A 27,796-nucleotide genomic window follows, 5' to 3' on the forward strand; every position below is an offset into this window, starting at 1 on the left:
CAGCTTCATTTTCTTCAAGAAGGTTCTTGATTTTCTGTTTTTGTTTCTGCAGCGACATGTTAGGCATTCAGTAGCATGTTATTTAACTTCACGGCATGGTTAATTTCTATTATTTCTTCCTGTTGTTGATTTTTTTTTGGCTTTTTATTTAAGGGGATGTATAGTAACTGTGTAATGGAGACTATCATATTCAGATGTGAGGATACAATGCAGTATGCATGTCTATTACCAAACAAAGATGGACTCCCAATGGAACTGTTTACCATATCTTGACAATATGATGCTGGATTCTGCCATTGTTTATACCCACAATGATGGACCTATGACTGTGTGTGTAGACCCATACTATAGTAATAATATAGGGGAACTCAGAGATGGGGATGGAATCGGGGATAAGGGAAATCCCAGGGCCTATTGATCTTATCATAAAATAATAATAAAAGGAAGTAAATTTTTTTAAAAAAACTTCTAAAACCTGTCTTTTTCTTTTAGAAAAATCCTTTGAAGAAACATTACAATAACTAACTTATGTGCACTAAGAATAAATACTGATAAGACAAATTGAACACTAAAGAAATGTTTTTTTAAAAAGTCATCTTGGATCCAGCACAATAGCCTAGCAGCTGAAGTCCTTGACTTGCACACTCGCAAGGATCCCATGTGGGTACCAGTTATAATACCAGTGACTCTACTTCCCTTTAAGCTCCCTGCTTGTGGCCTGGGTAAGCATTTGAGGTTGGCCCAATGCTTTGGAATCCTGCGCTTGTGTGGGAGACCCAGAAGAAGATCTGGACTCCTTGCTTTGGATTGACTCAGCTCCAGTTATTGTGGCTTCTTGGGGAGTGAAGCAGCAGATGGAAGATCTTCCTCTCGGTCTCTTCTTGTCTCTTTATATCTGGCTGTCCAATAAAAGCAAGTCTTAAAAAAAAAAAAAGATCTTGAAAGTTCGAAGGTAAAGGAAAACCTCACTTGTGTAAAGAATATTATACCTTGAACTTTGAGTACAGCACTTACAGATATGCAATGAAGCACCAGTAATTCAAATGAAAAGATAAGGCCATTTTTCTGATGTGGTTAGAATAACTTCCTCAATATTAAGTGATATAACTCGAATATACTCCTTTGAATCGAACCAAAATACCTTGTAGCTTCTCCAAAGGAAAATTTTTAGTCTAAAGATCTTGTGTAAACAAAATTGTATTCTCTTCCCCTCATACTTCACAAAATGCAGATAATTATGTATTTTAGACATTTCAAATAGACTTTTGTATTTAAGTTAAAATTTTGTCTCTATATGAATGTTTAAGTTTTCTCTGTCTTTTGCTATTTATCCTGATCCATGCCAGTTTTCTGAAGAGATTGTGCTGAAAATTTTCATAATCTTTCTCCAAATCATAAATTAACATATCAATAACTGAAATTATTTTCAATTTCAAAGCAGATGAAGATACATTAGTTGTATAGAATCAGAACTCTGAATATTGAGCAATAGCTGAAATAAAAGACTGTGTTGAGGTATGACAAACAAAAGTTACTAAGAAAAACTCAGGTTTTGAGATAGATTCCCACAATTGTAAATCATAAGGTTAGATAGCAATTGGATAATGTCTACTACCTCAAAACAAAAGTATTTTTGCAAAATTTTGTGAGGGAACACTTATTTTACATTTATCCTTTTATTGAGTACAGGTACAAGCCCTGGGATTATGAGTAAGTGGGAAGGCTTTAGAATAGGAGGATACAAGCAGAAGTTATCACTGGAATTATCAGTCATGAAAGTTTATATGTAACCAGGATTGGTGGCTCTGGTGGTGTGCCATGATGGAATTGAAGGTTTTACTATACATAAACAAGTCTATTTTATGGTCTCACTAGCAGCTGTTAGCTGATTAATGTACAGCCTTCATGCATAAATTTGCTCATTCAGTTCTCTGGAAACCGATTAACGAATCAGAGGAAAAATCCCATTATGTTTTTTGGAGGATCACTTCATCCATTAGTAGTGTGGTATTTGTGTAGAATTTGAATCTGTAAGTAGATCAAGGCGCAGCTGAGGGAGATGGTCTAGTGATCATCTCCCCGCAGAGACCCCAGGTTCAACAGCCATGAACAAGTCACCTACACCAGAGTCTGAATGCAGGTGTGAAGTCATAGTGCCTGGTGTTAGCACAACAATAAGAAAAATTGGATTTAACAAAGTAGAAATGAAAGGCTTGCCCAGGTCAATATCCTCTGGTACCCAAGGTAACACATCCCCTATCACACAGGTGGAGACATGCCACAGCTCTTGCTTGGAAAAGAAAGGGAGATTACATTCTATTCTGAGACTTGGATCCAGGACCACAGGAGATGAGGTCGCTGACATTAAAACCAGTAGGTGGGAGGAGGACTACAAATGAACATGCCTGAATATAGAATTAAAAACATTAATATGCTCAAGCTCTCTGGCAATAAGGGAAATCCAAATTGAGACATCAATGAGGTACCACCTAATGCCAGTAAGAACGGCTCACATACAAAATACACCCAACACTTGCTGGTGAGGATGTGGTGAAAAGGGAACCCTACTCCACTGTTGATGGGATTGCAGGTTGGTACAGCCTCTATGGAAATCAATATGGTGAACACTCAAACAACTGAAAATCTGCATACCATATGATCCAGCAATAGCACTCTTAGGAATATATCCCAAACACCTGTTGCATGAGAAACCAACGTGCACCCCTATGTTCATAGCAGCACAATCAATAATTGCAAAAACTTGGAAGCAACCGAGATGGCCAGCAACAGAAGAAGGAATAAGAAAGCTATGGTTAATCTACTCCATAGAATACTACTCAGCTATATATAAAAAAAATGAAATGCATTTCTTCATGGCCAAATGGGCCCAACTGGAAACCATTATGCTAAGGGAAATGAGCCAATCCCAAAGGTTAGATACCACATGTTTACCTTAATTTAAGATGAAATGATGTCAACATCCATAAGCACATGCAAAGGCTGAGTCTGGAGGTGGACTATGTCTGGAAATGAACTAAAGCCCACTGGGTCACATGAGATCTGGGTCTGGGAATAGGCCTGGTAGGGGAATTTGGGGAACTTCCTGTTAAGCTGTCACTCCTTCTGGTGAGCACATGAGTCAGGCTAGGGTGTTGGGCAAGTCAGGCAAGATAATTCCACGTGTTGGAGGGTGCGTGGGTTGGCTCTAGGGTGGCAGACTGGGCATGGCCAGGCCCAACAGTAGCACATTGGCACGAATAGCAGCCAGGATGGGATGGGCCATACTCAGCTAGGCTATCACATACCTACTGGTTTGCATGAAGGTCATGGATGGGGTAGGCTGGACAGGGCTAAGTTGCAGCACCCATGAGCAAAACTTGGACTAGAAGTGGACCAAGCCAGGCCAGACTATACCATCTGGTGGAAAAGGCCAAAAAGGGGGAGATAGTCTATGCCAGGCTGGTGAGATCAATCACCATCGTGTGCAAGATATGTGGCTGGGAGCAGGCCTGGTCAAGGAACTAAAGGGACAACCCAGCTGGCCTGAGGTTCCCACTGGTGAGCACGAGCCAGAATGAGTACATCAATCTAGGCTGGGCATGGCTGCAGCATCTCTCAGCATGGGTGTGAACTGGGTCTATGTTTAACCAGACTGAGTTAGGCCCCAGCACCTGCTGGTGCTCATGAGAGCCAGGATGGTTGTTGGACAGGCTGGGTTAAGTCTTGGCACCCACTGAGTTATGCAAGATTCTTGTTCCTGCCCAGAGATTGCCCTTAGAAAGGTAGCATATCAATCCCATGACTGAGTTTCTAGTTTTATCATGAGAATAACAAGGAGACAGTGGTCCCATTCTTCTGAGTTTTTAACTTATCATGGAAATTGAAAGAAATGACCAATCATAGCTTTTCGATTGCTCTTTTGCCTTATCATGAGACAGCCAGGCAGGATTACTTTTCTGGCCTGATGGGTCTTGTCAGTTCCTTCTCTTTGATTGGCAGTTGTTATTCTTCTCACTCTAATTGTGGTTAAAAGACACTACTTCCACCATTTTCTTGTGCCTTCCTCTCTTAGAATAATCCTCATGACTGCTATGGCAAGAGGTTTCTATCTTCAAACTCTTACTAGCTCATTGATTTGTACACATTGAAATTCTTTCATATTAAATAAGAACTAAAGTAGCCTTCCTTTCCTTTATTTCCCCTGTAGCAGGAAGGAGACACACACACAGAAATCTTCAATTTGTGAGCCAGAGCTGGACTAGGGCAAAGCCAGGAGTTTGGAACCTCATCTAGGTTTATACGTGTGGCAGATGGCCCATCATCTATTGCTTTCCAATGCACATAACAGGAAACTGGGTCTTCCAAATTAGCTGTGACCATAACAGCTGCTAAACTTACTGCACCAGAACCTCCAATTAAAACTTAGATTTTGTCATCAAGCAGACCTTTGAGGAATTCAGACATGTAGAAGACACTCTCTGAAAGAACATCTGTGTTGAACAAGAACTCAGTGGAACATCATGCAGCTTTATCTCCTCTTTGCCACATTGAAACCTTGCATATGATCTGAACAAAACTGAATGGGACACTTGCCTTCCTCTGATTTTCTTCCACAGAATACATAATTTAGAAAATGTATGCTGCTGAAATTCTTTAGTACTGCAACCAAACCAATTGAGGACATTTCTCAGGGGAAAATCACATTGAAGTATTTGAAGTAACAAGCTATCAGCTAGATGGCAAGCATCCTGAATAGAGGATAGAAAATATGACTACTACAGGATTTTTCTAATTCTCTTGTCCCTTTTAGTTGCTGTCTAGGTTATGTGGCTTGTGTTACCAATCTACCTACAATGATGATTACTTCTTAATGAGGCTATTTTATTGTTAATACGATTGCCATCAGACACTAAATAAACTTTGACCAACAATAGTCATATCAATGCACAATTCCTTCTTGCCTGGACTTTGTCATTTGATTTTCATCAGTCCAGTTCCTGGCAATACCTGTCCAGCATTATACTTAAGGTTCAAATAAAGTTTTGTTTTTATTTTTGTTTTTGTTTTAAATCAGGACTCAAGATATATACAAGGATCTTTTGAATTGGCTGCCTTAAAAAAAAAAAAAAGAAGAAGAACCATCAGCAACAGTTAGGGGCGGGGAAGGGAAAGTAAAAGTGAAACCAAGTTCTTCATTTGCTCTTTGCTCTGATAAATAGAGCCACTAAGAAACCAAACCCTGGGCAGGAACCTGAGTCGACAGTCTACCAACCTCAAGGAAAGAACTCACTCCACCAGATCTCTCTGGAGCAGCTTGATGACAGGAACTTGGCCTCAAGGAGACAAAAGGTAGGTAAAGAACAAAGTGGGAAATAGACAATCATAGGAACTATCAGGGACACATGGTGGGGGGAGAGTTAAGACCTGCAACAACACAGATATAAACACAAACATAAATGTAGTATCCTCATTGTTACAAAATACAGATCAAAATCTAATAGGTGACAGGAGACATTTTGGTAAGCTGCATCATCAATTAAATCAACCAGAACTTGAATAAAGAGAGACTGTTCAAAATATTATTGTAAATTGAAGAGGAGGTTTGTTGCAACAGAAAAAACAATCCCAGCATAAGAGCTGCAAGGACTTCAAGGACACAGCAGGCTGAACACACACACACACATATATGTTATATATTATAAGTTACATTATATATATATGTGTATATATGTATATATATGTATGTATATATGTATATTTCATGGAGGACAGACCTATAAGGCAGAAAGAACCCACCAAGGAGAGAGTGGGATAATGAGGAAATGTTTTCCTGAGGTTAACAGACATTTAGAAGGGTCATAGCACACACAGGAGAAGATTAAGTCAGAGCTCAAAACTGAAGAAAGCAGAAATTTAACACTTGGTCAAGCTCACAAGCACTTTACTTTTGACAATCGATGGATCTTTTATCAGGCAAAGCATAGAAACGGAAAGGTTTCATAATTGATCTGTCATAAGCTTAAAAGAGACATGAAGCTTCTTTAAGTTACCAAGGGAAGAGTGGTTCTTTGCAGAAAGCCCAATTCCAGACACAATAGGCTACAGCAAAAACTCAAAGAAAATTGAGCATTGCCAATTTGACTCAGAGAAATGCCAGGTGCTATTGCAAATGCAGGAAACAGACCTATTAACGGGACCTGCAGGATTAATAGGCAGTTTCACAAATAAAAAGAAAATTGACCAAGGCTAAGAGGGTAGAGCCCCACACAGGGAAGGCAAGAAAGGCTCATGTAAAGTTATATGCAGTGTAGATACAGTTAGAGGGAATATGGCAGAAGGTGGATTCTTGCTCTAATATTTCTTTCTTTTTGAAGGCAAAGTTACAAGGAGTGAGAGAGAGAAGAGACAAGATCTTCCATCCATTGGTTCACTTCCCAAATGGTCATTATTGTGCAAGGCCACTTGTAAAGGATGAAAGTGAGATAGATGGTAGCAAAGGGAAAAATAATGGTTATGTAAGGAATCACACAGGTCGGTTGCTGTTAGGTAATGAGTAATCTTTGAATGCCAGGGCTGCAATTCTGATTGTATCAAAAACCAATAAAGAGCATTACATTCAGTGAGAAAATCCAGTCACAGAAAACAAATACTGTTTGTTCACCCTCATATATGGTAGTTAGAAAACATTAAGTAGAACATAGAACAGTGACTACTAGTGGTTGAAGGGAAAGGCCTAAAGAAACATTAGATGATGGAAACTTGATCAGTTAGACAGAAGGAGTAAGTTCCTGGTATTACCTAACACAGTCAACTCATAATTCACAATAATTCTTATGTTTTCTTATCAAACAGAGAGGAAGTTTAGTACATGAGTTTGAATGTCACTGTATCATATAGTATATAATTTTTTAAAAAATATTTATTTTATTTTTAATGGAAAGGCAGATATACAGAAAGAAAGATCCTCCAGCCACTGCTTCACTCCACAAGTGGCTGCAACAGTTGGATCTGAACCAATCTTAAGCCAGGAGCCTCTAGGTTTCTCATGCAGGTACAAGGTCCCAAGACCTTGGGCCATCCTCGACTGCAGTCCCAGACCACAAACAGAGAGCTGGAAGGGAAGTGGAGCAGCGGGGACATGAACCGTTGTCCAAATGGGATCCTAGTGCGTGCAAGGCAAGGACTTTAGCCAGTAGGCTACCATGCCCAGTATCTAATTTTTAACCAAGAGTTTTAGGTTTATTATTTTTTAAAACTATAGCCTATTTTTAAAAGATTTCTTTTTATTGGCCAGTCAGGTATACAGAGAAAAGGAAAGACAGAAAGGAAGAGCTCCCATCTGCTGATTCATTCCCTAAGCGGCTGCAATGACTGGAGCTGAGCCAATCTGAAGCCAGGAACACAGAGCCTCTTCCAGGTCTCCCACATGGTTGCAGGATTCCAAAGCTTTGGGACATCATCAGCTGCTTTCCCAGGCCACATGCAGAGAGCTGGATAGCAAGTCAGGTCACTGGTATTAGAACTGGTGTCTATATGGGACCCCGTTGTGAGGCAAGGACTTTAGCCAAGACGCTATTGCACTGGGCCCAAAAGTTTATCTTTAAACAGGTGGAACACCTAATTAACCCTATGTGCACCTCTTGCATTGCCTGTAGTTATTGAATTGTCACATTGTGACCCATACATATTTATAATTAAAGTATAAATGAAAAGTAGTCATGGCTATATACTATATGCTGTGGCATATAATATATGAAATAGTAGTTATGCTGCTTGGGATGCCTGTATTGGAGAAACTAGAATTGAATCCTGGTCCTATTGTCTGTTCCAGCTTCTGACATAGTCATGCCCTTTGGGCATCTAATGATGCTTCAAATAGTTGGGTCCCAGTTATTCATGTAGAATGCCTGGATTGAGTTTCTGGCCACCTATGGGCTTTACTTGGCCCATATTGTAGACATCTAGAGAACTATCATATTATCCCTCTCTCTCTTTTTTCTTTTTCTCTCAAGTAATGAACAAAAAAATGTAAATACCTAGAAGAAAATTTGACAAAATTATTACCTTAGAAATTTAGAATATCAATAGAAAAATTTATTGGTATAGGAAGTCTAACATCCTTAAAGAGAAGTTTCAAGTGTAAAAGAATAATAATGTAATAGGCTAGGGGCATAATTTATGAGTCAAACTGAAATTTGATAGAAACTAGAAAAGGTAGAAAGAACTTAAAGCTTCATCCTGAAATTATTTCCTTTTCTGTTATATTTACATGTTTGTACTTCTGCCTTCCCTATTCAAATGTAAGCTTTCCAAGTGCAAGGATCTTGTTTAGCAATATTTCCTAAGATACTGAAAATTCTCAACAAATGTGCGACATAAATTCTGCCACTTTTGGCATATTTCTGGTAAATCTCTAGTTCATACTTTGTGTGTTGAAGTTGGGTGATAGACGCATGATCAGATAGATGAAAGGAGAAAGAGTCCGTAAAGCAGGGCTCTCAGACAAATGGAATGAAAATGTAGGAGGGACTTCCAGACTATGTGATTTGAATGTATTATTCCTATTGAAAATGTTTTTAAAAATTATGAGAGTATAATGTAACAACCTAATAAAAAAAAACAGGAGGCAAAGTTATGTAATCATGAAACATTTATTTACCACTATATGCAGATTTAAAGTACATTTTTCAGAAAATTGCCAATTATGTAAATAGAAAGAAGACTGAAAAAATTATAAAGATTCAGTCTGTACAAAAATGGGAAGATATGAGCATGCTTTTATATAACTGAAGGAAAGAAAGAGTCTCAAAATATCCTCAATTAAAGATACAGATGATAAGACTAAAAGGTGGGAAAATTCAAAGAACAGAGCACTGTGAAGAGGCCAGGATTGTTTCTGCCTTTGGGAAGTAAGAGGGAGAGGGAAGGTTTCTACCACCCACCAGTTCCTATGTGGGAATTTTGGCTCTATCTAAGACTCCAACTAATACAAAACTAACAACATAAAATTATAAATAGATTATTAAATTTCCATGGATGTGAACAACTTCTCAAGACAGTGCAAGTTAAATAATATGTTCAAAATGGGCTCAATATGGTGGCCTAGTGGCTAAGATCCTCACCCTACACGCACCAGGATCACATAGGTGCTGGTTCTAATCCGTGTGGTCCTGCTTCCCATCCAGTTCCCTACTTGTGGTCTGGGAAAGCAGTTGAGGATGGCCCAAAGCCTTGGGATCCTGAACCCATGTGGGAGACCTGGAAAAGGCTCTGAGCTTCTGGCTTCAGATTGGCTCAGCTCTGGTAGATGTGGCCGCTTGGTGACTAAATCAGTCGATGGAAGAGCTTCCACTCTGTCTCTCCTTCTCTCTGTATATCTGACTTTATATAAAAAAAGAGTAAATAAAATAAATCTTTTAAAAAATTATCAAAGCAACATACTTTTATGCTTTTGAGACAAGGAATGACACATTAATGAAGGAATGACAGGAGAAATGCAGCCCTGAACTAAGGAAGTAATTCCAGATATTTCTTAAAAGACACAGGAGAAAGGTATAAAAGCCAATGGAAAGTAAGAATTTCTCCACTGAGTTTCTAGACTGACCAAATTACTAGTCTTCAGTGGTTGTGGTTGATTTTCTGCCTTGGCTCAGAGAGGACACCTCTCCCAAATGAAGCTCTAATGTTTGGTATATGTAGTGAAAGACAGGTCAAATGGCTCTTTCTGAAGTGCAGTTCTTCAAGCGGTTGCAGTTTGCAATAATCAATTTTTTAAACAGTACATGGACGATTTGATATAGCACACCACCAACTGCTTTAGGCATTAGACGTACATATGGAACGATATTAAATTTGAAGGTGAAATGTTTGAAGGTGAGAAAGATCTGCCCAATGAATTCTGGATTCTGTAGAATATACCAAATGAACTCAACAAACCTCAAGAAACTTCAGCCAATGATTTATTTGATGTAAATCTTTCCTGCTTTCATAGCTTTCTGTCTATGCTGCTGGACTGAGTTCAAATCATCCACTCAGACTTTTTCTTCTTTTTATCTCTCCTGATTCATTATATAGAAAACTGTCAGATATTGAAGAAGAGAACAATAAGGCTGTATAAAGTAAATGTATATAATGAAGATGTGCTGCCAGATTGTGGTGGATAAAGGAAAAGGATTATTCATAAGTGATTTACTTTGGGACTTAAGATACTAGAAATACAGGAGTATTATAATTTTCTGCTTGTCTTTTTCTCCATATATAAGCACACAGTGTATATTCTTTTATATTTGGTTTCTTACTTACAACTTAATGTTTTGTGAAATTAATCCATATTATTGTGTGTACCTGTATTCACTTGTTTTCATTTTACTATATGAAGAAACCACAACTTTTTCACCCATTTAGATAAATGCACATGTGGGTTGTTTCAAATTTGTGACTTTTATGAATAGAGCTAGCATGAACATTTTGAAGCATGTGCCTGGGCTGAATCCAGGATCTGTGAGTTCAGCCCATCTCCCTTCTGTTGTCCAGAACCCTGTCAGTGTTAAACTGCCAGTGCTGCCCCCCAGTGTCTGTATCTGCAGGAAGCTGGAAACAGGAGCCAGGACCAGGACAATTAAGTCTATCATTTTGGTTTGTTTACATCATTGATTTCCTGTTTTGCTTGTATTTTTTTTTTTCTTTGCTAGATGTGTAGTACTTAATTTGAGATTTATTTCAGTTTGTATTCCATTCTTTACAATACAATTTATATGTTGTGTTTCAATATTGTAATTTGATACTTCAAAAAATAATTCTGCATCAACTTAGCACACATTCACTCTTACCACCACTCTTTCCCCTTATGTATTAAACATGCTTCTTCAATGAGCCAGCTGGGATGCTAATCAAATAATTTCAAATTTTATAACAACATTAATACTGTACACTAATAATTTTACTTGTTCCTTCAACAATTCGACGTGATGTATAACCTTAGGTTCCAAATATATTCCTTAAGAATATTAAAATCTGTGGTGGGTCTCAGGACGGGGCGTCTCATGCCTGGATCCCAGATGACAGCCACCATGTGCACGTGGTGAGCTGTCCCCAGGCCTGCCTGGGCTCCAGGGGCTGCTCCCTTCGGGGTGAGTACACCGAGGGGGGAGATCTCTGTGACTGGGCAGGACCTGGACCCACCTGCAGCCCTCATTGGGCAGTGAATGGGATTCGGGAGGGGCATGGAAGTTTGAACTTCCAGCAGCCTTCTGGCTGCTGGTGGATCTCAGGATGGGGCGTCTCATGCCTGGATCCCGGACCACAGCCACCATGTGCACATGGTGAGCTGCCCAGCCAGGTGGCCAGTGCAGCATTTGGTGACAGGCTCCATCTGCTGGCCACCTGGCTGGGCAGCTCTGGGTTTTTGGGTCTTTATCACTGCTTAGGTAGCTCCAGGTTGAACCCACTGTGCTTCTAGGACGTGAAGCATTCGTAAAGATTCCCAATGACAGTAACTCTTCCTTTGTAAAACTTGTAATCACTGAACAATGCTGACCACAAAATACCAGTCCATGCAAAAACAATGGCTCGGGGCTTGTTCTGCAGAATCATATCCTGTTACCTGACATGATGATGGATCATGAGAAGGGTCACATTAAGTAGGCTACTACATTAACTAGCACTCAAGAACCATAACTGGGGGTAAATTCTGTGAGGGATGTGTGGGCCACACCCTGTGAAAATTCTAGCCCCACTGGTTATCTCAAGAGTTGGGGTGGTGATAGACTAAGCTAGGTGTGACCTAGGAGCCTGCCATCAATCACAGGTTAAGGAACCCCCAATAGTCTGGACTGGTCAAGGCAGCAGCACTGATTGTGCATCCTGATTAGGGTTTGGGGTGGGTCGGGCTGCAACGTTCACCAACTCATACAAGGCCAGATGGAGGGCCAGACTGTCCCGGGCACTTCCCTAGACCCAGTGGCATGTATGAGAACTGAGTCTGGGAGTGGATCAAGTGGAGGAACTTGCGAAGCTCTCCTGGTGAGTCATAGCTCCTGCTGGTGAACATGTGGTCCAGACATGGGGGTTGGAGAAGCTGGGCAAAGTAGCTCCAACAGCTGGCGAATGTGTCAATTGGTCATGGAACAGGGTAGATTAGGCAGGACTGAGCAAACCTTAGCCAACAAGCAAAACTAGAGACCAGGACGGAGCACAGGTCATGCTGAGCTAGGCTGTTGCACCTACTGGTCTGTGTGAGCCAGGAAGACTAAGCCACAGAATCTAAGGCAGAGGTTGGGGCAGGTGAGGGGTTGAACCAAGCTGAGTCAGAGCAACCACTGGCATGCATGTGATCTATGGCTGGGAACAGGCCCTGCTGGGGTGCTAAGGGGACAACCCAAGCTGGGTTGAGGTTCCCACCAAAGGCGTGTGACCTGGATTGGGAGCTGCGTTCTGATCTGGAAACGGTTGTAGTCTCCCTTGGCACAAGTGTGGACTGGGATTGAATGCACTGGGCCGGGCCAGACCCCAACACCCTCTGGAGTCCTGGAGGACCGGGATAGATGTGCGATGGACAAGGCAAGGTCTCAAACCCCTACTGAGCCATGTGTGAACCATGTGTGGGTATGGACAAACCATGGCTGGGCTGAAACATCCAACAGCAAGAACCAGTTTAGGTTGAAGGTCAGTCAGGAAAAGCCACTGTTCCTGCTATGACAGAAGGTGAACTGAGTAGGGCTGGCTCATGGACCCTCTGGTAAATGTGAAATATCTGGCACTTGGAGGGGTTCTGATGGAGGAGCCTGGACAACTAACTCCTCTGGCAGGACACAGACCCGGCGGGTAAGCGCAAGAAACATGATAGGAAACAACCCAGAACAGGCCATGGAAAGTTACCCACTGGCATACATTTGGCATGCGTTGGGGGAAGACCAGGTTGAATCTGTCCATGTCATCCACTGGCAAATCCAAGCACCAGAACAGAGTGTAGGTCGAGCCAGGTTTGGTCGCAACAAAGACTAGTGAACAAAACGGAATGCCAAGGTGAGGTTACCTGTACTGGATGTGACCGCAGTGCCCAACCAGCAAGCATGAGAACAAGGAAAGGAGGGGGTAGCGCTGGCAAGGGAATAAGGATTGATTTTTTGCTGGACAGCTACTCCCACTGGAGAGCGTGGGCTGGGATGGAGGCAGACCAGACTAGGCAGGGCTACAACACCTGTGTGCCTCATGTGGATTAGAACAGGGAAAAGCAAGGCTGGGCTGATTATTCCTACTGGTGCAAACAAAAATAGAGTGGGTGAGGGTTGTTTGGGCTTAGCCACAGCATCAGCTGGCAGAGACTGGCACTGGGGGCTAGTTCTGTCAAGTCAAACCACAGAACTACCTGGCTTCTCTTTCTGCACCTTCTGGGACTCCTATAACTCTTATATTTGGCCTTTTAATTGTGTCTCTTAATTCTTGAATACATTTTTTAGCCTGATCCAGCTCTGCTTCCGGGTTTTTTGATTGTTTTCCCACTGTGACAAGAAATACCTTCCAATACTGAGATTCTGTTTTTGTTTTTTCCTTATTCATTCTGTTATTGAGACATTACACTGAATTTTTAATTTGTTCTATTGCATCCTTCAATTCCAACAATTTGGCTTGATTTTGATTCAGTGTTGCTATTTCCTGTGTGACATATTCCTTAAATTCCTGTATGTGCTTGTTGTTGTTGATAAGCTTTATAACAAGTGTTTTGAATTCTCTATCTCCCATTTTCTTGATATATTACTCAATGGACTCTGAGGTTGTCAAAGGCTTTTGCTTCCTTTGCAGGGGAGTCTTCAGTAATATTCATTGTGCCTCTGTCTCTTCCCTCTGCTCTTGGTCATTGCTTTTCTGATTAGCAGATTCTTTTACTTAGATCCAGGTAGCCCCAGACCTAAAGGGCAGTAGATCAAGAACTCCAGCAGTAGCATATCAGATACCATTTTGTACAGCTGGCAAAGGCTTTGAGACTGCAGGGACAACACATTTCTAAACTGTGTCACCAACAGGTGTACAATCCACTTTTACTTATTGTGGTTGGTACCCAGTTCTTTGTTTGCTGTAATGTGCCTCTTCCTCCAGCAAGTTTCACATCTGGACTCTTATGTTAGACTTTCACCATGGTTGCCATAGCCCCAATTCCTGGCTCACCATGCTCCACCTCCTGTGATTACATGCTAGGGCTGTAAAATTGTCTATACAAGCTTTCTCCCACTTCCGTTTCAAGCAGTTGGCAGGATTAGGGAGACACCATGTGTTTTAAATAGCTAGGTTGTTGGCAGTGCTGATCTTGTTGGAATTCTGAAGGCCATTAATTCTGAGGGCCATACAGACCTATTTTGACCTATTTGGTGCCAAAGTTGATATTATTTTTGATGCGAGATCAGTGCAATGCACTGAGCTGGAAGTGAGTTTGCTCCCAGCTCAGCACATGTGCAGCCCACTCACTGTTGTCCCTGCAGTTTCAAAACATTTGCCACACTGTACAAAATGGCATCTGATGTGCCACTGCTAGAGTTCTTGATCTACTGTCTGTTAGGTCTGGCGGCTACCCGAATCTATTTTGGGTGGAACTGTAGGGTGTCAGGTCATTGCAATTCATTGAGCCACAAATGAGTTTACTCCCAGCTTAGTTCATGTGCAGTCCTGTTCCACTTAGCCTTTGCCTTCCTACACAAGATGGTGCGTAATTCAACTCTACTGGGGGTCTACGTGTTGTGCAATCCATGGTGCTCCTCCATTTCCTGTTTGTGGTCTGCTGTTCTGTCTCTCCTCCTGGCCAAATCAAACAAACAAGAAGGACAGGCCATTCTTTGTCTGGGTTTTTCTCCTCAGCTCAAGGTGAACATCTCTTCCCAACTTGTTGCTGGTGGAGCTCTGGCTGCTGGTGCAGTTCAGATCACTGCTTGCTGAATGTCATTGGAGTATCCAGTCACTGCAACACCACAATGCTGTCTCTGCTGCTTTCCTGTGTCTGTCAGTCTCCAGGTGTACCTCTGCCATCGATCTGTCCTCTTCTACTTCCTGGAATGTGCCCTCTCTGTTTCACCCTGGGTAACATTTTTTCACCTGTTTAAATGTGTCTTAACCTTAATCTTCCATCTTGATTGGTTGACCTGAATATTAAGATTTTTAAGGAAGCACACATTTTCACATTCAAAAGAAAAATACAATGAAATTTTATTTTCTGAATAGCCACATCAACAGATACTTCCTCTCTAGTAATAATATCATTAAATATTATTATTATGCCTATTATAGCAGATATAAAGTGTTGTTTTTCTGTGTTCCAAATTTGCATTTGCCTAATAACTAATGATACAAATAATTTTTCATGTGCTTACTCATTGTTTCAACATTTTTCGGTAGAAAAGTTCATTCCACTTCTGTGCCTTTTTTTATTAGGTTGTTTTTATTTTATTTTATTTTTGCCGATATTTACAGAGTTGAGAAGGATATATGCCCATGTGGACAATTGATTAGTGTGGGATAGATCAAGGAATAGGGGAGGATGTATAAGATCATTGTTTCCAGTTTTCTTCTTCCTGTTTCTGGGGGAAGGGAGGAGTAAGGCAGAAAGCTGCACCCATAGTCCCAACCCCATGAGTACCTGGGTTAGGGCACAGTCACCCATTCTCTTCCCAGGGTCCCTGATGAGAAACAGTGAGATCTTCCAAGACTGGATAACTTCACAGATGTCTGTGATAGTCAATGCTGGCTCAAGACAAAACCAGGAACTTTATCTGGGTCTCCCACATGGCTGGTCAGGACCCAAACACTTGGATCATGACAACAACTTTACCCACTACAATGCAGTGCTCACCCTTGTTGAGCTTTCTGAGTTGTTGATATATTCCAAATATTAATTCTTTGTCAGATTGGGAGCTCATAAATACTTTTGCCATTGTTTTAGAAGTGTCTTCACTTCATTGTTCCCTTTGCTGTGAAAAATGTAATCCCATTTGTTCAGATTTGCTTTTGTTGCCTTGCTTGGGGGATCTTGAGAGGTAGGCATATCACTTCATTCTTCTACATATATAAATCAGTACTGATAGCACCATTTATTGAAGACATCATCCTTTCTTCAGTGCATGTTCTGTGCATTTTTGTCAAAAATGATTTCATTCTTTTTAATGGCTGAATGATATTACATTGAGTATATGTACCATAGTTTCTTTACCCACTCTTCTTTGGATGGGTGTCTCAGTTGTTTCCACATCTTTGCTATAATAGATTGTGCTACTGTTAATATAAATTTGCAGATTCCCTTCTCTTATGTAGTTTCAATTTCTTTTGGGTATATACCTAGGAGCAGGATAGCTAGATCACATGACAGGTTTATTTTCAATTCTCTAAGCATTCTCCAAACTGATTTTCATAGTGGTTGTACTAGCCTGCACTCCCACCAGCAGTGAAGGAGGGTACCTTTCTTTCCACATCCACACCAACATGTGTTTTTATTAGGGTTCTGAATGTAGGCCAGTATCACTGGATTTAGATAGTACCTCTATGTGGTTCCATTTGTATCTCCCTGACGTCTAGGAAGCCTGAGCATCTTTTCATATGTCTGTTAGCCATTTGAATCTGTTCTTTTGAAAAACGTTCATTTTCATTGCCAATTTTTTTAAGAGGGTTGCTTTTTTGCTGTCTCTGCATTTCTGAAGCTCCTGGATATTAATTCCAAATCACTTGTGTAGTGTGCAAAAATTTTCTCCCATTTTGTTGGTTGCTCCTTCACTTTGTTAATTGTTTCCTTCACTGTTCAGAAGCTTTTTAGTTTGATGTAGTCCCATTTGATGATTTTGGTTTTTATTGCCTATGCTTTTGAAGTGTTTTCTAAGAAGTCTCTCCCCATTCCTATTTCTTTGAAAATGCATCCTATGTTTTCCTTTAATAATGTGATGGTTTCTGGGTGTAGATTTAGGTCCTTGATCCATTTACAGGTGATTTTTGTATAATGTGACAGGTGTGGGTCTTGCTTCTTAATTCTGCAAGCTGTTATCCAGTTGTCTCAACAGCATTTGTTGAAGAGAGCATGACATTTCCCCTTGATTGTTTTAAACATTTTTGTCAAAGATTAGTTGACTGTACATGTGTGGGCTCTCTTCTGGTGTTTCTATTCTGTTCAATTGATCTTATTCTCTGTTTCTGTACCTTTGCCAGACTGTTTCAATGGACACTGCTCTGTAGTATGTCTTGGGGTCTGAAACTGTGATTCTTTCAGCTTGTTATTGTTCTTCAGGATAGCTCCAGCTACTCGTGGTCTCTGGTGTTTTCAGATGAACTTTTGTACCTTCTTTTCTATTTCTGAGATGAATGTTGTTGGGATTTTGGTTGTGATTTCATTGAATCTGTATATTATTGTGGTAATATGTACATTTTGATGATGTTGATCCTGCCAAACCAGGAACATGGCAAATTTCTCCATTTTTCAATATCTTTCTCTCTCCTTTTTAAACGTCTTATACTTTTCATGATAAAGTTCTTTTACATATTTAGTTAGCTTAATTCCTAGATATTTAAGATTCATCTCCACTATTTTTAAAGGGACTGTACTTACAATTTCTTTCTCAGCCATGGAATTATTTGCATACACTAGTGCCATCAATTTGTGTCCATTATTTTCGTATCCTGCTACTGTGCCAAAGTCTCCTATGAGTTCCGGTAGTCTTGTGACTGAGTATTTTGGTTCTCCTATGTAGAGAATCAAGTTATCTGCAAAGAGATAATTTGAATTCTTCATTTCCAATTTGGATTCCTTTAATTCTTTTTGCATGCCTAATGCCTCTTACAAGGACTTCCAATACTATATTGAAGAATAATAGTGACAGTAGACATCCCTGTGTAGTTCCAGATTTTAGTGGAAAGGCTTCCAATCTTTCCCCATTGGATGATGCTGGCAGTTTTTTTGCAAACTGCTTTGATTGTGATGTAGAATGTTCTTATCTATTAATGCTTTTGGAAAGGTACATTTAAAGAGAGAAGGAGAGACAGAGAAATAACTTTCATTCTTTGGTTTACTCCACCAAATGGCCGCAATAGCTGGAGTTGAGTCAATCCAAGGCAGAGAGTCAGAATCCTTTTCTGGGTCTCCCACATGGATGCAGAGTACCAAGGTTTTGGGCCATCCTCTGCTGCTTCCCCAGGCCAAAAACAGGAGCTGGATGGGAAGTGGAGCACCAATAGACAAACCAGAATGTGTATGGAATGTCAATGATCACAAGGATGAAGATTAGCAAATTGAGCTATCACAGAGTCCCAGACCTCTCTTATTTCCTCTCTTCCATTTACTCCCAGCTCTCTCTTTCTCTGCCTTTCAATTAAGTAAAATAAATATTTAAATAACTTGATTCCTACTATAATGCTATGAATACATGTAGACTTTTTGAAAGTGACTAAGAGGGCACCATCCTCATGAACATATCAGTGACTTATAAAAGGGCAGACAAAATAAGTTAGGTCTTTTTTAGACCTCTCAACATCCATTTTCTGTAAAGTAAGGACACAACAAAATGTCAGCAAAGACCTGGTCCTCATAAGACACTGAACATACCAGCAACATTATCTTGGATTTCACAGTCTCCATAGTGTAGGAAGTGACTTTCTGTTATTTATAAACTACCCAGTATGCTGGATTATATTATAGCCACTCATATAGACTAAGACAGACAGAGGCATAATTAAGTACTTTATTATTAAATTTTCCTAATTATTTTGTCAATTTTACACTCATACTCTTCTAATTAGAGGCTACTATTCTAATTAGGGAGAGGGGAAGAAGTAGAGGACAGGCAAGATACAATGGAGCCTATTTCCAGTGGTTGATGCCTTCAACTGACCACAACAGGCAGAGCCTGTCCAGACCAAACCAGAAGTCAGACACTGCATCTCATTTCCCACATGAGTGGCAAGGGCCCAAGAACTTTGATCCATATTCCATTGCTTTCCCAGGTGCACTAGCAGGGAACTAGACCAGAAGTGGAGCAACCAGGACTCAATCAATCAAATCAGATTCTTAGAATTTTATAAATGTGCTAATTCAATCAGATATAATTTGAGAACAACGAATTTCAAACACAACGTTATTTGGTCACTTCCTTTTAACAACAGCATTTATGACTGTAATCTGCTTTTTTTTTTCAAAAAGTAAATAAACTTTTAAATTAATTTTATTTTAAAAATGGCCCTGTGTTCAGCTACTGAGTCTTTCCCTTCAGCTGTTATTATATTTCTTCTACTTTGATTCAGGCAGAAAACGTCATTCCTCCTGGAATGTTACGAAAGTTAAATATTTTAAAATTTCCGTGCAGGTTTTTGGCAATTATAAATGAGAAATAGAGGTGATGAAGTACACAACACTAATTACTGCCCAGCTATTCTGTTTCTTCTCTAGTTCATCCAAAAAACTTTTCACATTGGATCTTCAACAGAATAATCCCTAAGTATATGTTTCCAAGCCAAGAAAGAATTTTTGTTCAGATAGCTTTTTGAATCTCATTGCTCCTGTGTTTGGTTTGGCACAGTACTAGCCATTATGGCCATAAATCAAATGAATCAATTGATGAAATTGTTTCTACCCATCTCTCCATATCTACCAATTTGCATTTAAAATAAATAAATCTTAGGAGGAAAGCAAACAAGAAAGAAAAGTAAGGAAGGAAAGAAGAAAAAGAAGAAGGAAAGAAAGAAAGAAAGAAAGAAAGAGAAAGAAAGAAAGAAAAAGGAAGAAAGAAAAAAGAATGGAGGAAAGCAGGTGTTAAATCTGTCTCTTAGGAAGAAGGATGATTAACACACCCCTCGGTAGTAGGGTTCCTGCCACCCACATGGGAGATTAAAACAGATTATCTGACTGCTATGCTTTGGCTTAGCCAGCGAGCATTTGGGGCATGAACCAACAGAAACAAAAAAACAAACAAACAAATAAAGCTGTTTCCTCTGTTATCCTCATTCTGTCACTTGCTTTTCAATAAAAAAATAAAAGATAAATCTTGTGAGTAAAAAGTACAAAAGTAATGCAAATAGGAGGGAAAGAAGAAATACAAATCATTAAATATGCTAGCTAACAAACAAAACAGAGGACTAACAATAGATATAGGTTTCAGTCCAGATTTCATATATACAGATGGAGGGAAGATAAGTGATTGATATTATTACTTAAGTCTAACATATAAACATCAATTTTCCAAACACATGCACATTTTGAAATTATATGTCAAAGCTTACTAGTCTGTATCAAATTAGACCTGGGATATCAGTGCCAAATATCAACTTATACTGAAAATTATTCTGCCACTAAAAGCCTAGATAATTTGTGAATACTCACAATTATGACTTACACATACAAATAGTGTAACCAAATATTTTATGTTGGAACAATTAAAGGAGGGATTTACCTTTGCTATATTCACCCCATTGGTAATGAGGTTGATACTTCCTAGGTCAGGAAACATCCAGGCTAACTGAATTTATGTTTCTCACATATCCATAGCCACAGGAGGACACACCTATGATTAACATTTGCTCAGAGATGAAAGAAAGCATGATCTCCAAGAGAAGATGAGAGCAGTGGGACTGGCCGCTGAGTACTGGTAACCAAAGCTGCAGGAACACTTGGGTGTGACCAGTTCCCATGCCTTACACAACTCAATGAAAAGGACCTCCAGAAGCTGAAATTCCAGGCACAACATCCATGGGACAAAAGGGTTCTGGAGAAGCTGCTGCACCTGTTTTAGTCAGGTCATTCAAGGCCAAAGTAGTCTCCTGTGGAACTGATGAATCAAAAGCAGATGCAAGCAGAAGATGCCCGACAAGACAATAAGAGCTTGTCAAATCGAGGAGGTGGCAGGAAGAAACACTACAGAGAAAGGAAGAGGAGCTGAGGCAAGCAATGGAGACACCTGAGGAGTATTGGCTACCTCTAGAAAAACCGCTTCAGGAGGCCCTAGACAACATGCAGGGGCAACTGAGGCTCACAGAGGGGACCCTGACCCATAGGCAAAACCTCAAAGACAGAGAGCTGGTGAGCAGGGCATCTGGAGGTCTGGCCCTGCGGGGCATTTACAAAACTGGCCAACAAAGTGACCTGCTGGAGAGGAGAGATGAACTACTCAGTGTGCCCCAGGTGTTCTCACTCAATGAATCTGAGCAGAAAACCCGAATGGAAACAGTTGAATTCACCACTCATCAAGCAGAGTCCACGTTCACCCAGAGTATAAGGAAGCTTGGATTCAGTTTAACTGCAGTAAATAAGGCTGGAGGCTGGGAGTTTAGCACAGAAGCTGGTATGGGTCATAGCAAAGACTCAAAATCCAAGGAAACCAAACAATTACATTCTGGGAACTCTTATTTTTGCTCAACCAAGTTCAGTTATGTCCCGCTGGCCTCCTGCAACTTCTCCATGGATCAGCTCCAGTTATCTAAGGCTGCTCTGCAGGAGCTGAAGGGCATTGAACACCTAATGGATCAGATCTCAGGTCCATATAAACTGCCTTTGCTGAGGCCCAGGATTGAAAATTTCTTCCACAGGTTTGGTTCTCATGCTAACCAAGGCCCTCTGCACCTGGGAGGAATCTTCTGGTGGAAGGCTGTTTCAGAGGGTTTCCAGAGTGAGCAACTGGAAGAAGTGAAGCAGCAGTCAGCAGAGGCCCTGGATGCTTACATCAAGGACAGCTACAGTGGCTTTGGAGTGAATATTGCTGCAGGTGGGAATGTGTCCAACACTCATTCAAAAGCAGACTCTTCAGGAGAAATGCTCCCAAATCTCCAAACCAAAGTGCAATTGTCTGTGGCCCAGACAGGTGGCCCACCAGAAGCAGATGGATTTGTACAATGGAAAGCTGGCCTTGTTGCCAGCAATAAAACATGGCATGTGATTGACCGGGGACATAAACTAGTGCCCATTTGGGACATCATCCTCTCAAGCCACAAAAACGATTTTGAGAATGCTCTCCAGGTGGCTAAGTGCCTTAAAGACACCTATGCTACCGTGACAGCACTGGAAGCCCAGGTCCTGGATAAGGAGGAACTAGTGACGGCTGAGAAGAAGGTTAGAGATTTCTTAGAGGATGTGGGGTCCTGGGAAATATCTGATCCTGAAAAGCAGCTTAAAAAGTTAATGGACTTCATGCAGATGTTGAATCAAAAAATGAAAGGTTACAACATGTGGATTAACATGTGTCTTACAAATGAGAATCTGCAGAATTTTCTAGTAAAAACTGTCCATTTTTGCAAGCAGTTTTCCAACTGCAAAACTAAAATTATTAGATCTCAGTTGTGCAGTCTTCTGGATCCTCACATCTACAAAGTGACAAACTTTCCTGAGGCTCACTCCATCATGCAGTGGATCTTCCAAACAGAGACAAATCCTGAGCCAGAGCAAGCTGTTATCTCCCAATTTTCTGAATTAATTAACATCTTAAGAAAAATCTACAATGAACTTACTGACTCAAATATAAATTCTGATTCCCCAGAGTCAATAGAAGAAACTAAAAGAAAGGCCATATATGAAATCAGCTTGGCTCTCACCTCCTTCTTCAATTACCTCCAACAAACAGGCCAGACAGACACACACCTCTTGTTACTTTCCATTGCAATTGGTGCAAGATATCAGGTGGTAAACAACACTTTTTGGGGTCTAGAAAGTAATGAATTAAACTTCCTTCTGAATGAAATGCAGACTGCCCACAGTAAATACCAGGAACTCAAAAGTATTTCCACATACAGGGCCCAGGCATTTCTAGTGCTCACAGGTCTGACAGCCACAGTTGGAGACACAGCGGTTTCTACAGAAGGCAAAAGACAGCGCTTGGAATTAATTCATCAGCACATGGGGCAAACATGGTCTAAAGAGGTAGCCCATGTCCTAGGCAAACCTAGAGCAGATCATGATTGGGATACTCTAGAGAAAGACCTGAGATTGCTCATCGATGGGGATCATGAAACCACTATGTCTTCTTTCAAAATAAACAAAATGGAAGTGGGATTAGAAAATGCCTCCTATGGAAAGATACAACCTCAAGAAGAACATAAAAATGAAAATAGGAAAGGGAAGGTCATAGACAATGGACCCTTCCTTGAGCTACTGCTGCGACTAGGCTTAGAAAAATACTACCCAAAAAGGATGAGCAAAGCTAACTTTCATCTGATCTACGGGACTTCTGTGTACAACACCCAGCCACGTTCTGAACAGGAGCTTCCCTTTTATTTCCTGCAGAAGTTGCTGATGTTGGATTATGGCCTGAGACACTTGGTCTTCAAAGATGATAGAAGCACAGAACACAAAGTGGACTCAATAGCCTCCAATCAGGATGATGAGGTTTTTGATCCATATGAAGACTTTGTTGAAGATGGTCCTAATTCCACTAAGCCTTCATCCACAGACATGTCCCAGCCCACCAAACCACACATTCACCCAATGGATATTCAGATGGCAATTTTGCATTGTGTAGATGACTTTACCAGGCAGTATATTTTCAGCAAACTTGCCATTTGTCAGTTTGCCCTTCCCCTTGTAGTGCCCAATCCTTGCAATTCTCAGATTGAATTCTCCCTCTGGTCTCTCAGGCAAATCAGGAGAAGTTGGCAGCAAGGCAGGAAATCACCAAATGGGAAGAAGAACAGTTACAGGAATCAGCAGATGTGTTGTGTCTCTACCCCCATCGTGTCCTTCATCAGAGTTGGGGATGGCTTTTCTGCTTCCAAATCTCAGATCATGAACTGTCTTGTTGGTAAAAGTAAAAACAATATGTTTTTTCACCGCCACTGCAGAGGAAGCACAAAAGACTGTCTCTTGATGGAGGGTGTGGTAGAAGTCAGCTGGTTCTGTCCTGGGGGTGATGATGAGGACAGGTTTGAAAAATGTGTGACCTTCACCAATCTTCATGGAGATGCAAAGGAACATAAGCAGCAGCTCACCTTCTTGCAGGAAATCTCTTCTCTCATTGTGGTCCTCATGTCAGTTTCTGATAACAATGAAGAAAATAGGAAGATTGTGCGTGACCTGTCTCAGTCACCAAAACCTTTGATCCTCTTGCTTGATGACAAAGAAAAAGGTATGGCCAATAAATCTGGTCAGAGAGTGAGAATTGGCATCAGGAATGCAAATGAGGCAGAATTAACAGAGGAGATCACAACAGCAATCAGTTATTTGTTAGAGTCCGGTGACACTTCCCTTAGTCTAGAAGACTGTTCATTGATTGCTCGCCACCAAGGATTCCTTGTTGATGAAGATCAGAGAGACTGCAAGGAAGCCAAAGAAAAGGCACAGACTCTAATGGCCCTCCTGTCAGGAATGGAGTTATCTCACATGAAGGAAAACTTATTGCCCCTTCAGGGACAACTATGGCACCTGTGGTGTAAGAAGGACAAAGAACTCTACCATTTGACAGAAAAGGGGAATCGTAGTATCGCACAACACAAGAGTGACATTGAGACAGAGAAACAAATGATACGGCAACAACAGTTGACCAGAGCCTTTCCTCTCAATGACTTAATGAAATCTGTTCTTGAAATACTTCAAGGAAATTCAGAAATTTACACCAAACTCTACTTTATACAGTGGTTGAGTATATTTTTCGATAATCTAACTGCAGGACACTTGGAAAAAATACGTGAAAAGCAAAGATCATTATGGCTACAGTTACAAGATGTGAAGAAAAACAAGCCAAAGAGCACTTCTCTGAAAGACTTGCATAGTGAGATAGAGGACACAGTCAAAGAGATTGATAAGTGTACCCTTGGAGTTGAGCAACTTCTCAGAGAAGTTGGCCAGATCTACGAAGCTCTGGAAGAAACATCCTCCAAAAAAGAGGCTCTCTTTCATTCCCTTCCTGAAATTGCTGCAGATCTGATGATAGCTGGTGTTCCCATTGAGCTGATGGATGGGGATGCCTCATATGTGCCTCTAAAGTGGGTGGCAGCTGTTTTTGACAAGCTTGCTGAGAAACTTGGAGACAAAAAGCTATTTGTCCTCTCTATCCTTGGCCTGCAGAGCTCAGGCAAGTCCACTCTGCTAAATACCCTCTTTGGGCTGCAGTTCACTGTCAGTGCAGGCAGATGTACCCGGGGGGCCTACATGCAGCTCCTGAAGGTGGAGGAGACATTCACAGGGGAACTTGGCTTTGACTTCGTTCTGGTTGTGGATACTGAAGGTCTCCGAGCCCCAGAATTCAATAATAAATCCCAGAAGAGGGACAATGAGTTGGCAACCTTTGTCATTGGACTTGGAAACTTGACTCTCATCAATATTTTGGGAGAGAATCCATCAGAGATGCAGGATATCCTACAGATAGTTGTTCAAGCCTTTCTGAGGATGAAACAGGTGAAAATCTCACCAAGTTGCATCTTTGTCCATCAGAATGTGGGGGAAGTTATTGCTGAAGACCAACTGATAGAATCACGTAGGAGACTAGAGCAGAAACTAGATGAAATGGCAAAATTAGCAGCAGAACAAGAACAGTGCTCAGACATCACTTGCTTCAGTAATGTCATTAAGTTTGATGCCAACACTCAAGTCTGCTACTTTGCTCACCTCTGGGATGGCAATCCTCCCATGGCCCGTCCCAATCCTCGCTACAGCCTCAATGTCCAGGAACTGAAAAACAGAATTCTTAGGATTGCCAAACAGGAATCCAAGAGAAGTATCATGAAGATATCAGATGTAAAATATCGTGTTCAAGATTTGTGGAAAGCTCTGGTGAATGAGAACTTTATTTTCAGTTTCAGGAACACCCGAGAGGTCATGGCCATGAGCAAACTGGAAACCATGTACAACCAGTGGACCTGGCAACTGAGGAGTCATGTGCTGGAACTACAGCTCCAGCTGACCAACCAGATTAAGAATGGGAAAATGCAGACACTCAACAGAAGCACAGTTGAGGCTTCAGTTACAGAAAAATATGAAGCTGTCAAGCAAGAATTTGAAAAGTTTTTAGATGAAGATGTGGATAGTGAGGTATTAATTCAATGGAAAGCAAATTTTGGGCATAAACTCTTCATGCTTAAAAATACACTTATTTCAGAGAGTTTAAGAAAAGCTGATGAACTTATTAATTTTAAAAAAAGTCAAGATTGCCTGGATAAGAGAAAAACAGAATATGAAAGAGAATTATTGGAAAAGAGCAGGAAGTTGGCTTTATCTATAAAGGATAAAGAGTTAAGTGAGGAAGAACTATGCAATAAATTTAGTCAACTTTGGACAGAATGGGTTCACGATGTATCCTTAACTATTCCTCAAGTTGAAGAGCCTAAAATTGAACTAGATTCTGAAGGAATCCTTTTGGATTATTTCAAAAGTGAACCCAATATAGTCGAAACATTGCATAAAAATTATGGAGCGAGATTTCAAATGGATTATACCACACATGTCAATTTGAGTAAGAAATATCACTTATTCACAAGGCAATTAGAGGCCCGTGATACAGAATCCATTAATGTGACCACAAAACGCATCCTTAGAAGATTTGAGGAAACTATTAAGGACATTTATGGTCAACAGCGTGATTATAATTCCAGTGATTTCCACAAAATCCTGAGAATAGTAGAAGAAGAAGTGAAATCTGCATCCATAGAAGAAAGATACTCATTTACAAATAAATATAAGATTGACATGTCTTTCGATTTATTTACAAGAGCCACACAAAGTTTTAAGGAAATGCACAGGGCATTCAAGGAAGCAAATGACCCTGTTAACTATTTGGAAACTAAGAAAGATGATTTCTTTCTGAGTTTTAAAATATCCTGCCAAGGAGCATCTTCTACCAAAGCATTTGTTGATTTTCTATGGAACAAGCTCTCCGCAGCTGTGTCCAAAACCATAAGGGAAAAAGCAGTCCCTAAAATTGCTGGGGACATGAGAAGTTCTTGCCCTGAATTTAATGGAAACAGAACTAACTTGGAGAAACACATTCTTATCTCTCTGGCAGAGGAAGAGAATTTTGAAAAGTATTGGCAATATGTTCATGATCCAAAAGAATTTTTCAGGAGTTACATTGAAACCCAAATTAGAAAATACTGTTCAGGATCAGGAGCTGAAACAATACAGGCTTTTTTTAAACTAAGTTTAGATGACATCAAGAATGCCCTGCTCTCTGCTATTCAGGAATCCACAGCAGAAGCCAAAGACAAAAGCAGCACTGCCTCTGAGTGGCTGGATTTGTTCTGTGATCACCTGGGGAGCAACCTCATCTTTCCACGAAATGACTTGATAAGCATTGAACACCAGAAGATTAACGACATGCAGTTTCTTAAGAAAACCATGAGTGCAGCTTTGGATTCTGCAATGAAGGCTGTTGAACAGAATTGCTTGAATAATCCTGTAGATGAAATGGTTCCTGCAATTGAGAAAATACTCTCTGAACACCTGGGTGGCTGCTGGAAACAGTGTCCCCGCTGCAGAGCCATCTGCACAAACACAATTCCTGAACATGTAGGAGACCATAGTGTTCCCTTCCACCGCCATGAGGCTGTCAATGGAGGAAGATGGCATGAAACTGACCACTTTGTTATTGATTGCTGTGCTAGTTTGGTAGCAAGTGATTGTACAATAGTTTTTGATGATGGCCGGGAAGTCCCGTACAAAATCTATCGAGAGGCAGGAGGGGATTATGCTACGTGGAGGATCACTCCAGATTCATCCACCCAGCCCTACTGGAAGTGGTTTGTCTCTCACTTCAGATCAAATCTAGAAGAGAAATATGCGTTGAAATTTGCAGGTAAAGGTCAGATTCCTGATGCATGGGCCAGAATCACAAAGCAGGAGGTTTTTGATGATTTGAAAATACAGTAA

The 27,796-nt window shown here is 40.6% G+C and overlaps 1 pseudogene; it reads left to right on the plus strand.

The window, feature by feature from the left end:
- Nucleotides 1-2,105: 2,105 nt before the first annotated feature.
- Nucleotides 2,106-27,796, plus strand: LOC121158955 (annotated as a pseudogene).

The sequence above is a fragment of the Ochotona curzoniae genome, unplaced genomic scaffold (assembly GCF_017591425.1).
Source record: "Ochotona curzoniae isolate NIBS_2020 unplaced genomic scaffold, NIBS_Ocur_1.0 contig_4018, whole genome shotgun sequence".
Classification (NCBI taxonomy): Eukaryota; Metazoa; Chordata; class Mammalia; order Lagomorpha; family Ochotonidae; genus Ochotona; species Ochotona curzoniae.